Source organism: Aegilops tauschii, chromosome 2 (genome assembly GCF_002575655.3).
Source record: "Aegilops tauschii subsp. strangulata cultivar AL8/78 chromosome 2, Aet v6.0, whole genome shotgun sequence".
NCBI classification, from domain to species: Eukaryota; Viridiplantae; Streptophyta; class Magnoliopsida; order Poales; family Poaceae; genus Aegilops; species Aegilops tauschii.
The window spans coordinates 272,156,919-272,169,950 of NC_053036.3; the positions used below are offsets into that span (position 1 = coordinate 272,156,919).

Sequence of the window (13,032 nt, forward strand, 5' to 3'; positions counted from 1 at the left end):
TGTGCAATTATTTACCGTGCAGTACATTTCACCAATCCCGTTTTAAACATACCGATAGAAATGCATATATTTGCTTGCTGTTAAGCATGTTATAGCTAGCATATGCCTCTTTTAAAGTTTTTTGATTGTTCAGTTGTTTGTAGTTAGCATATGTTCAGTTTCAAATGCTATCTTTGGTTGTTCATAGTATGCCTTGTTTATTCCAGTTATTCATAGCGTGATGTTCTATATGTGCAAGTATGAACTGTGCAGTTCAATTTCATCAGTACCAGTTTCAACAATAGCACTATGAATGACTACATTTGGTTGCTGCATCTTGTAGTTAACACGCCTTTCCATTTTTATTTAACCATAACCAGTGTACTTAGACCGGCACAATACCAGTTTGAATGACCATGTTTGCTTGTTGTTAAATGTTAGGCCTGTTGCAGTTAGCACACCTTTCCACTTGTTTTTCTTTACTAGCATGCTTAAACCTGCACACTGAAGCTATCTTTTGGAGATAATTTTGTCTGCCATGTGTAATTTTGGTTGATGTTTAGCCTGTTGTGCTTAACATGCTTCTTGATGTACCTACACAGGACAATTTTGGGAACGACTACTGTTTTCCATCGAGGTTAGTTTCATCCCATGGCTTATATCTGCTCACTGTTCAGGATATCCGTAGCTGGTACCATATAGGCCGGCGGCTGATAAGGGACTAATCGGTGAATCGGACTTTTAACTGAATATATCTGCAACCCATTTTTCCTTAGGTTAACTAGGGCCATATGTAATATATCTGAGGCTACATAGCAACATGCACTGTACTTAATGTCTAAATATGCAACCCTAGGCTACATAGCAACAAGGATGAGTGTTACATTAATGTTCTAATGATGTCTAGATATACGTAGAAGAGCAGCAGTAGCAACAGCAACAACACAGCCCTGTTTGGATACTCAACTTAGCTAGAGGTTAGAGTTAGTTTCTAGCTCATTACTAACCCTGAACTAACTCCATCCAAAGAGTTGTTTGGATGGCAGGGTTAGATTGAAATAAATGCACAAGGAGAACTAGCTCCAATTAGCACCTCTTGGGTTGGATACTAGTTTTTTTGGGTGGGTTATAGATGCAACTAGCTCAAACTAGCCCTCATGTTTAGATATACTTTAGGACTATTTGAGCCCGAACTAGCTCAAACTAACTGTAACCCATGGATACAACGACAGATAATTTTTAAGAACGAACTAAACTCCTTTCGGCCCATAATATAAGATGTTAATTCATCTAATATGTGAGTATATTGGATGTTATAAGATACTCCCTCCGTTCCTAAATATTTGTCTTTTTAGAGATTTCAAATGGACTACCACATACGGATGTATATAGACATATTATAAAAGAGTGTTGTACTACATCATTGTGCCATTGCTATTTAGCTTATAATATTAACTTGGTGCTTTTAGGTACATATGTCATTGGTAAAGATCCGCGTTTCGACCCTTTCTGCGTATGGGGCAATGAGATATCGATGAACCAGCATCAAGTGAGGAAGCTGATAAAGATTGTTAGTAAAATGGGTCCAAAGATGGCAATTAAAATATTTGTTTACACTTTATCCAAGACAACAGCGAACTGCAGGATGGTAAGTAAGAACTCTGCAGCCTTCTTTTTACTGTCCATAATGAGTTGTGTTAGATGACAATGTCTGAAATCTTATTCCTTTGCAGTGGTTGCCAAAGCAGTTTACTCAAGATTAACTCTCAAACTACATGATTGGTGGGCATGCAAAGGTTAAAGTATTTCTACCAGAACACAATGATTATCTAGATGTTTTCATGAAGACCGTGAAGGATGGGCGGTCGGCCATCACAAGGGGTTGGACTAGAGTCGTGCGTGCCTTCTCCATGTAGGAGGGCACAATATGGGCATTCCGCTTCACCTTGTTCAGCAAGCAGAATATATTTCGCCTCTTTCTTTACTGTCTTTAATAGTACAAGTATACAATTGTGGTTCATCATTCTTTATTTGGTTCTTATGTAATTCTTGAACATATGTACCTATGAATCGAATAATGCATTGGTTGTTTGAACCTGATGGATATGAATAAAGCTATAGCATACATTCAAATTCAAATCCAAATCCGGTACAATTTGGAAAAGCATCAATTAAATTACAGTGAAATTACGCTCTCCAGGTTGTTACGGCACACAAGGTTGGTAAAACACAAACGTTTGCGATATGCACCATAATCTGAGACGGTTCACAGAGAGGAAACATGTGCAAGCATGCACACAGTTGTCGTTTGCAAAGCATGTGCGAAGTGAGACAATATCACAAACGGTGCGGGCAAACTAAAAGTTTGTGTTAGTTGCCTTATCATACACGATTCACAACCATGAACTGTTTTCGATGAAGTATGCATCGTAAACGTTGCACCACAGAATAGCGTGTGCGATAGTTGTCGTGTACGACGATGTTACGACGGTCCGACGTTTCGTAATGTTGTCCGACACTCATACGGCGATTAGCTAATCTTCTTAACGGTGAACCATTTGTGATGGGCCGCGCATCATACACGTTCTATAATAGTGAATCGTTTGTGATGGGCCGCACATAGTAAACGTAGCACCATAGAATACCGACTATGATGGCAATGCGAGCAGAAACGAGTAGGAGTACTGTAGGGGCCCTATCCCCGACGGTTTTTGCGTCGTGTGGGAAGGACCCCCCTATCGCCCACACTCACTTGGCGACGGTTCCAAATGCCGTCGCGGAAAGGGGTTTTAAACCGTTTGTTTAGGACCGACGCGCACCAGTGCCCTCTTGCAGGGAGCGAGGTCATGGTACTCTGGTGTCCAAAAATTAATCTTCGGCCTCCTCATAGCCTTGAGGAAGTTGCGCCACTACTTCCAGGCTGACGAGATCACCGTCATGACTCGCCTCCCACTACAGCAAATCTTGAGGAACCTCGAAGCCACCAGTAGGATAGTGGAATGGGCCCTGGAGCTATCAAGTTTTGCCCTAAAATTTGAGAGCATGACTACTATCCAAAGCAGAGCACTTGCAGATTTCATAGCGGAGTGGACGCCGACGCCTGATGAAGAGACCATGGAAATCCCTCCCCAGCAAGGAGGCCCCTAAGGAATGGATCATGTCCTTTGATGGCGCTTTCTCGCTCCAAGGTGTTGGCGCAGGAGTATTAGTCGCTACACCCATCGGAAAACACCTCAAGTACGTCATCCAAATGCATTTCCCTAGGGAAGATGCCACCAACAACACGGCAGAATATGAAGGGCTCCTTCCCAGGCTCCATATTGCTGTCAAATTGGGGATCAAGAAATTAATCATACGCGGCGACTCTCAGCTTTGTTGTGAAGCAGGTGAACAAAGATTATCAGAGCCCGCTAATGGAAGCCTACGTGGAAGAGGTAATGAAGTTGGAGGAGCACTTCGACGGGCTGCAAGCAGAGCATGTACCCCGTGCAGAAAACAACATCGCTGATCACCTGTCAAAGTGCGCTACGCAGAAGCTTCCTGTGGAACTTGGCACTTTTTTGCTCCACCTCACCCAACCAACAGTTTCTCCATCAGCCTTGGCCAGAAAAAGAAGGAAACTCAACACCGACAAACATTTTCTAGCAGAGCTCCCTGGGCCCGCTGGAGAAAAGGTTGTCGAGGCAAACCCCACGCTGATTGGTGAGCCATGCCCTCAGGCAAAATCTAGGGTTCCTACTGCTGAAGGAGGTGCTCTCACAGCTGAAGAGATGCCTTTAGTCCTTGTCGTCGAAACCCAGGCCCCGACATGGGCACAACACTTAGTCTGATTCTTGCAAACTGGAGAACTTCCTGACAACCCAGAGGAATTTGAGAAAGTAGCCTGGCAGTCAAGTATGTACTAATTTGTGGACTACATTCTAAACAGAAAGAGGCCGAACAGCGTGAAGTTGAAGTGCATCAGTCAAGAGGATGGACTAGTGTTGTTGGCAGAGATACATGGAGGTGCGTGTGGCTCAAACTTGGGATTAAGAGTACTTGTCAGGAAAGCTTTCCGCAAGGATTCTACTAGCCCACCACCCTTCGGGATGCAACTGAGCTCGTCACCAAGTGTGAAGCATGCCAGTTCCATTCCAAGAATATCCATCAACCAGCTCAAGCCTTGCAAACCATCCCTTTATCCTGACCTTTCGCGGTCTGGGGGCTCGACATCTTGGGCCCCTTCCCTCGTGCCACGGGGGGCTTTGAATTCTTGTACGTGGCAATCGACATGTTTACAAAGTGGCCTGAAGTGGAACCAGTGAGAAAGGTGACGGCACAATCAGCTATCAAGTTCTTCAATGGATTGGTGTGTCGTTTTGCAGTACCCAATAGAGTAATCACTGACAACGACACCTAGTTCACGAGCCGCGCCTTCATGCAGTACATCCAAAGCCTTGGAGGCAAGGTCTCTTTCGCCTCAGTTGCCCATCCAAAGAGCAACGGCCAGGCGGAAACGATGAATGCAGAAATTCTGTGAGGGCAAAAAACAAGAACTTTTGATAGATTGCGGAAATGCGGCAAGCATTGGATCGATGAGTTGCCGGTCGTTCTTTGGTCAATCAGGACGACATCAAATTGATCTACTGGCTAGACTTCCTTCTCCCTGGTGTACGGGGCAGAAGTAGTGCTCCCCATAGAACTCATATACGGGTTGCCTCAGGTACTTGCCTATGATGAAGTAGTGCAAGAGCAGCTACGGCATGACGATGCCATGCTCCTCGAGGAGGACCGTCTCTGGGTAGCTATACGTACTACACGATACTAGCAAGCTCTGTGCCCCTATCATAGCCGCAGGGTTCACGCCCGGAGCCTTTAGGAAGGTGACCTTGTCCTTAGGCGCGTTCAGTCCGCTAAGGGTTCAAACAAGTTGACACCAAAGTGGGAAGGCCCTTATCGGGTAGTACGTGTCACCAGACCAGACGCGGTCCATTTGGACACCGAAGATGGTATCCCGGTGCAAAACTCATGGAATATTGAGCATCTTCGTAAGTTCTACCCGTAAGGCGCGGCTGCCGGGCCTTGCCCCGGTGCCTGTTTTGTACAAGCATAGTCCCCTGGACTTGTAACCCTTTGTACAAAGCCAGGCGAAGACCCTGTGCAAAGATAATAAAACGAAGTGCTGGCACAAAAACTTGCATGCATGTTTTATTAAGTATATATTTATTAGGGTTACAATAACCCTAGCATGAGATAACTAATCCTTCACAAAAGATCATATGCAGCTGTTTTCTCCCCTGCACTTCTTTGTGATCAACAGCAGGGCCCCCGGTGGTGGATGAACCTCCCGGAAGGAAGAATGAGAATGAGCCAGCATATTGGTCCCCGACAGCTCCTCCTTATTAGGGAGCAATAAGAAGAACAACAAACGCAGATAAGTTCACCTCGCCATCCATAATATAGTCCTGTACGAAAAGCTTGTGCGTATGGAAACCTTGTCGCCCCCAACATCTGTGCTCCCATCCTTTGGTCCGAAGTCTCTTCAGTCAGGTTGGTCACAGTAGCCTTTCGGGGGGGGGGGGGGCTGACAAGGGGCCAGTTTCCACCCACGCGCCTAACCTATCAGACATGGTTCAGTGGCAGCTGTGGAAGGGACCGATAAGATGTCCTGCCGGGGAACTTTATTTACTTGAAAGTATTGAGGAATCGCTCCTCAGCATGGATTTGATACATGCACAAGTGCCCGGCAGACATTCTTTTTTCATCAATACACAAATAAACAAGTAGAGATCATATAGGATATAGACATGGATAGATGGTTACATGATTTGAACTAAAACTTGGCTAGTGCCTACATCTTTTAAATTGAAAAAAGTTAAGTGCCCCGTAATGCCTTTCTTGTCCCTCTCCTCCTAGGAGTTGCATCGAGAAAGAAAGAGAGAAAAAGGGGCGCCTGGGCAACAGCCCAGCCTGACCCCGTCAGGGCCCGCAGGACTCATCCTCACAAGATCGGGAGGGTGCCTCCCCAGCAAGGAAGAAGAGGCCGGGCACAGGGAGAGCGGCTAGGTGATGCCCTGTTCACCCCCACCAGGATCAGAGGAACACAGAATGAGGAACACCAGCAGGGAAGACGAAGCCGGAGTCCACGAGGAAGCCTGTCGGGGTCAAGCTTGTGGAAGTGAAGTCGACCAGGCCAAGCACCCCCAGCAAATCGCTCTGCCGGGTGTCCAGCTGTAGATGGTGGTGTTATTAGTGCCTAGCTGACGGCGATGGTGCGTCCGATGCTGAGCCGGAGTCCGAGTTGTTGTCTTCATGCTTGACGATCGGGGGCTTGGCGTCGCCCTCTTTGCCGTTAGTGTCCTCTTCGTCGTTGTCACTCGAGTAGGAGCTTTTGTCCTCGGTCGAGCTTTCCGCGTAGCACCCTAAGCGAGCACTCGAGCGCCCGAAGACCTTGATGGGGAGCAAATCCGCCTCCATTAATTTAAAATGAAGGACGTGCCCCTCCGCCAGGCTATGGGCACGTGCATAAGTTTTCCAGCCGCGTCGGAGAAGCATGACATGATGTGCAGGGAACTCGACATCCACCTGCATGTTGCCATTACAGCAACCCCTCATGTGCAACTTCAACCCATGCGGCTGTTCAACCTCCATCACCCTGGCGAAAGGGCCAGGGAGCCAAAGACGGTTGCGCGGGGGCTCGCACAGCCTGACAATGAACTCTAGTGTTGTGTCTCCAACATGGCCGTCCATTGGAGTCGGAGCAGCTGTGGGGGAGCGACTGGAGCACCACCGCGTCGTCCTCGGCCCCGAGCACTGCGCCGACCATGACCACGTCCTATGGCTCCGCCTTGCGCACTGGATCCTGCCCCAGCGTCCCCAGCAGGGGTGGGGATGCGGTGCCGAGTGGAGGCCCTTGTCGCCGCCGCCGGAGCTCGAGCACGCCCTCTTCCCCTCACCATGGTGGGAGAAGGGCACGAGAAGAAGGATAAGATGCGTGGGTGAGCCCTTCCATTCACCTCCGTGCTCCTTTTTATAACGGAGCATGGCAGAGGGCTGGCTCCCCACCATCCTATGGCAACCGCCTCGCTCCTTCAACCCGGTCCATCTGCGTCACTGATGATGTCCAGATTTGCCGACCGCCCTCTAACGCCAAACCCTGGCGCCATGCCTTCTTCCATGGCACTCATTTCCCTGCCCCTCGTGTCCGCCACCAACCCTGCGCAGTGTATGAAGCATACGTGGGAGAAATGGCAGGCGTAGTGGGGCAGTTACCTCCCCCCTCGAATCACGCAAGCACTTCAATCAACTTCCCGTGAACATAGACAGACCCACGTCGTTCGACTCCGCACGAATCATCGAGACCACACCCAAGGGCAAGTCCAGATTTTCCCCATCATGCTTGCCAGGGCCGCCAAGATCAAACCCCCCCAAGCTCCTTCAACAAGGGACCTTCACCAAGACGCCACCGCTCCACCTCGCTGCACCCAAGTCACTAATCGGTGCGGTGTCAAGGTGCTAAGCAACCAGGTGGATCCTATCGAGCACGTGGCAGCTTCAAGGAGAAGAGGTTAGCTTTATTGACACCCGTCCAGGAGGCGTGTCAAGATGATAAGAAGGGCCAGATAAGCGACGCGACAGGCTTGCTGGTATTCACCCTCGGCATGACACCTAGCAGTGCATTTAATGCACTTTGTCCTAACTGCCAGAGTTAGGTATGATAGCACTGATAGCTATCTAATCGCACCCAAATGACTGTTTTGCCACTGTGGTCACCCCTTAACCTATAAAAGGAGGCTCGAGGCAACCTAGCAAAGGGTTCAAACTTTAGATCCCACAACACTTGTAAGCTCATGTCGCTTTCCCCGAGGCACCTTGCCGAGCTAGAGCGCGTCGAGCCTTCGTGTTCCTCCAGATCAGTCCACCACAGCAGGAGTAGGGTATTACGCTCCAAAGCAGCCCGAACCTGGGTAGAGAGAGAGAGAGAGAGTCCATCGCCACGCTGCCCCTCACTGCTTTTGCTCTTTGTGCAACGTGGCCACCTGTCAGGACCCCGATCCTAAGTCACACCGATCTAGCATGTAACACATCATATCACTTTGCGGCCTCACGCACGGTATTCCCACGGCTGCAGCCTTACCTTGGCCGGGACCGTTTGCGCCTTTTGGCTCACGTATATGATTGTCTGGCTAGCATCCATACGATAGAGAACCCGGGCCGACATGACTAGTCGTAAACCCAAGGTGGCACAAACTTGCAGGGACATGCTTTCATGACCCAGCAATGCACGTGTCGGTAAGCAGCGAGTGTAACCGGACTGTAGCAAGCTATCAGGACTTCGGTTAACACCGTGTGACATTTCCCCATAGGGATAGACGCAGGAGCAAAGAAGGACACATGCCGGTCAACCCATGTGTTCCGGAGCAGTAGTGAACTACCATGGCTCCGTGGAAGCACTAGGAGACATTTCCCCATAAGGAAGACTACCAAGAATAAACAACTAGGTGTCGGATCCCACACATAGCAATACACATTACACATACACATAACATGCAAGTATGTGTTGTACAACATGGCATCACAACCTAACTCAACAACTAATATAGATAAAGGCCCAGAAGAGCCAACATAACATTTATTACAAGCAACGGGTCACATGACCCTTCATACAGAGCATACAAGCAACGGAAGCATATCTTGTCTGAGTACAGACAACTACAAATGAAAAAGGCTGAGAAACCTGACTATCTACAAGACCCTCCCAAGGGTACAAGATAGCTGGGATACAAGCTACTTGTCTAAGTCCAAGTGGAACTACTAGTGAGACCAGAGTCTCCTCTGCAAAAACATAATTAAGCAAACGTGAGTACAAATGTACTCAGCAAGACTTACATAAGAACTAGCTACATATGCATCAGTATCAATAAAGGGGGTGGTGGAGTTTAACTGCAGGAAGCCAGCTTTGACTCTGTGGCTATCTTGTACTATGACTACGAGTAATTCTTTGAGGTGAGAAAGCGCACACGAGTCCACTAATCACCACAACAATACACTACTATGGATCCTCTTCCGTCTCCCTACGGAAGTGCTATCCATATCACTCACACTTATCTTGCGCATTTTAGAGTATCCACTTCAAGTTGTCTATGACCATATAAGCCTCCAAGTAGTCCATATCCGCGGACGCGGCTATTCGAATAGATCATTACCCTGCATGGGTGTACTTCTTCACACATGTTTCCACCACTTAGCGCCTGCACACATGACATGTGCTCGGCAGACTTCAAGCAAAAGCGATGTAGCTGTAGACAACAACCTGACTAACCACACAAGACTCTAGTCCCGGTCTAACGCCTATCTAAGAACTGGCCCGCAACGGAAGTCTGGCCGAGGTTTCCATCACGGCCTCAAACAATGTGTACAATATAGGGTTCCCAAATCCACCTCGTCGGATGGTTCTACGCTTGGTACACCCAGCCACGGTGCCTGCCGCATCAAAGCCTACCCCTCCGATCAGCGCTCAGCATGGCCCCCAGCACAACCGATAAACACCAGAAACTAGTTGCAACTCCTGAACAGAGATCAGGGCAATTAATAAGTCGAGCATGGTCATATTTCAGGGATAGCATACATATGACTCAGTTCTTAAGGACGGTCCTAATGAGACAACCCACCATGTACTCCTACATGGCATCTCATCTCTACCTTTATCAAATCGTTTTCACACACTTAGCTCTTATCAGCAGAACACCATCGATTCACTCCAATCCATCACCCATATGAACCAGACCTGACACAACTCTAAGCATAGCAAGCATAATAGACATAGCACAGTAAAGATCACAACAGGGGCTCAAGCAACTCCTAGCCATGCTAGTAAGGTTTTACTATTTACTGTGGCAAAGACAGGTCATGCAGAGGAAGTGGGTTCAGCTACCGCAACAAGTAACAGTTGAAATGTTGTTGTTTGAATGCAGTAAAATAGAGCTGGAGCAAGAGAGTGGGATTGTATCAGAATGCTCAAAGGGGTTCGCTTTCTTGGAATATCAACAGTGGAGCACTGCTCCTCACACAGGTACTTTGGAACACTCTCCGGAGTAGGACCTATCGAGAAGGATGGTGCTAGCAATCAATACACAACATATGCAACAATATGATGCCTGGAGGTGACATGGCAAGAATGCTATGAAGTGTGCTAATGCATCTAGCCACACTTTAAATGAGGTCCATTTGAACCAAGGGTTCAAATGCAAACTCCCATATTAAGAACTTGGAATGCCAATTAGTGTTTTCACTTATACAGTAGGTATAATCTAGTTAAACATGCATGAAAGTAGCATAAATGGATAGATTGGATTTTTCTGATAATTTTTCATATATAAATTATTTCATTCTGAGCTACGGTTTAATTTCTATAATTTTTTGAAGTTTAACTATTTTTCTGGAATTTCCAAAACATTTCTGAAATAGAAATAATCTAGAAACACTACTATGACGTCAGCACTATGTCACTACTGCGTCATTGGTCAACGGGCCAGCCTAGGTCAAATCTGACCAGTGGGGTCCACTGGTCGGTGACACAGGGGCTAATCCCGTGTTGACTGGCGCTTTGACGCGTTGTGGGGCCTGCTATCAGCATCTAGGGGTGGTCCATCTTGCGGGGATTAGTGCTAATGACCCTGCCAAGTCGGCTGTCGCCGGAGTCCGGCCGGCGGCTGGACGCGCGAAGGCCACCGGGAGGTAGCCCGCACACGGCCGCATCTAGCTGAGCGCTCGGGAGGCCGCGGGGTCGTCGGAAACGTCGGCTGCGACCACGGAGGCGGCGGCCGGAGTTCGGATGACAACGGTGCCGGCGCTACAAGGCACGAGGGGAGGAGTGGTTGCGTGTTTCCGGCTTGTGGGGGCGTGCTAAGCATGATGGGCTACTCGTACGCGAGCGGTGCTCGCTCTAGCCACGGTGGCTTCATGATCGGCGGCGAGGAGCTCTCGGCTCGAGCGGCTAGCGCAGATAGGGAACGAGTACGAGCTCAGGGATCAGGGGAAAATACGGCGGAGCTCACCGCGGGGTCGAAGCGGAGCTCAGCTGGCACGGGGAGGTGGCGGAGACGGCGAATCGACGATGGCGGTCTTCTGATGCAGAGGACGAGGATGATGGCGTAGTCGGCGGTGTAGGGCATCCGGGCTTGCGCTTGTTGAGTGGGAAGCTTCACGACGTCGAGGCGGACGACGGGGATAGTACGGGAAGGCGCAGGGACGGCTGTGGCCGCGGCGGTGCTCGTCGGCGGTCTCGGGTGCGTCCGGATCCGGGGGAGAGAGAGAGCAGAGGGGGGAGGCACGGGAGAGGGTGGGAGAGAGGCCAGGGTTTGCGTGGCATCTCCAGGGACGTCTAGGCTGTCGGGGGTGAAACTGGCAGGGTGGAGTTGGCCGGCGCGTGGCCGCGCGCTCTCGATACACGCCCTTGTCCTCCTGGCGCGAGGTCGGGGATGACAGGCAGAACCAGTGGGTTGGGCCAGCTTAGGTGGGCCGCCAGGTAAGGCCAGGTAAGCCTTTTTCTGTTTTATTTTTCTATTTTGTTTTCTCTGTTCTGATTTAGTTTTGGCACTAAATCATTTTGATAAATTCTGAAAACTTTTGTGGATACATACTGAATTATTCCAGAGCACAACAACTAATTTCAGAATATTTGGACCATTTAAAATATATATAGAATTTAAATGGCTCTAATTCAAATACTTTTGTGTTAATTCAAAAATAAAAAATGACCTAGAAATACATTCATCATTTTTGGAAGAGGTTTTCACCTTTATCAAAAATCATGAAATTTTCTGGAAGGCATTTTGGGTTCTTTGTAAATATTTTTATTTGAACCTATGAAGATTAAAGAGGTGCTAGGGTTTGCCCATTCCCCATTTCATGTTTGATTGAAATTTAAACATGATGCAACACCAGATGCTAGCACTGGACATTACAAGAACTAGGGATGTGACAACTCGCCCCCACTCGAAAGAATCTCGTCCCGAGATTCAGGAGGCGTTGGAACGAGAGTGGGGTACTCCAATCGAAGGCGATCTTCTCGCTCCCAGGTAGCTTCTCTCCCAGAATGATGAGACCACTGTCGTGGGAACGGATCTGATAGTAGAGGTAGGGGGTATGTAGGAGAGGGCAGAGCCTAGCTACGACGAGATTGTACACTCGGATTTACGAGTTCAGGCCCCTCTCGGAGGAGGTAACAGCCCTACGTCTCGGTGCCGCGGAGGCTTTGTTTCTATTGGAGTGTTGAGTTACAAGGGGTGCGAACCCTTGTGCAAGAGGGGAGGGGTGGCTTATATACAGTCCGTTGACCCCTCGCTGTCCTCAGTTACGCAAGGGTCTAACGAGAGAATAAAGGCATGAACGTCACTGGAAACGCCCGTGTTTACTGGTCTTTACGGTGACGAAGTGATTGCCCGACCGTTGCCATCCTGGGGTGGCTCTAGGTCTTCTGTCCTTCGAGTGAAATCTTGTACTCCGAGTGAATAACGACAGTCGAGTGGAAGTGGGATACCCGAGTGGATCTTCTGTCGAGTAAGTTGCACTCTGTGGTGATTTCAATCGGTATCTCCTTTCTAACTTTGTAGGACTTGGCCTCTTGTGTAGTGTCCTTGGGTAGGGCATGTAGGTCATGTCTAGGACCCTACCCTAGGTACATGTCATCATCATTAGCCCCCGAATGGATAGAGGTTCGAGTGAGGATGGATTGAAGCTGGTTTCGACCCGACTCAATGTCACGGAGACACTTTTTAGGAATCTGAAGGTGCGTGAGCTTGTTAAATCCTCTGTCAGTTGCCTTGATCAATTCTGGCTTCTTGCGTGTCCGAGTGAAACAAGTTACAAAACGTTGGTCGGACCGGATCTGGATATTCCTGACGCAACCGATTGATTAGCTAGACTCGGATTTCACGGGATTCGCAAATTTGGAGAAGCGCGCGAGACGGCCGCGGCGTGGTAAGTGGAGCAAGTGGGGGTACTCCTTGATCTTCGCTCCTCCTTTTTCGCCACGTATCGGGCAGGCGCCAGTTGCAAGATGCGTTAAGATCG

The 13,032-nt window shown here is 48.7% G+C and overlaps 1 long non-coding RNA gene across 1 annotated transcript; it reads right to left on the minus strand.

Annotated features, from left to right (window-relative positions):
- Positions 1-8,544: 8,544 nt before the first annotated feature.
- On the minus strand, positions 8,545-12,717 carry LOC141041642 (uncharacterized). The gene is made up of 2 exons (XR_012202456.1): positions 11,016-12,717; positions 8,545-8,793 (listed from the first exon to the last, which is right to left on the minus strand). It is a non-coding gene; the product is annotated as an uncharacterized lncRNA (long non-coding RNA).
- Between the last annotated feature and the right edge of the window lie 315 nt (positions 12,718-13,032).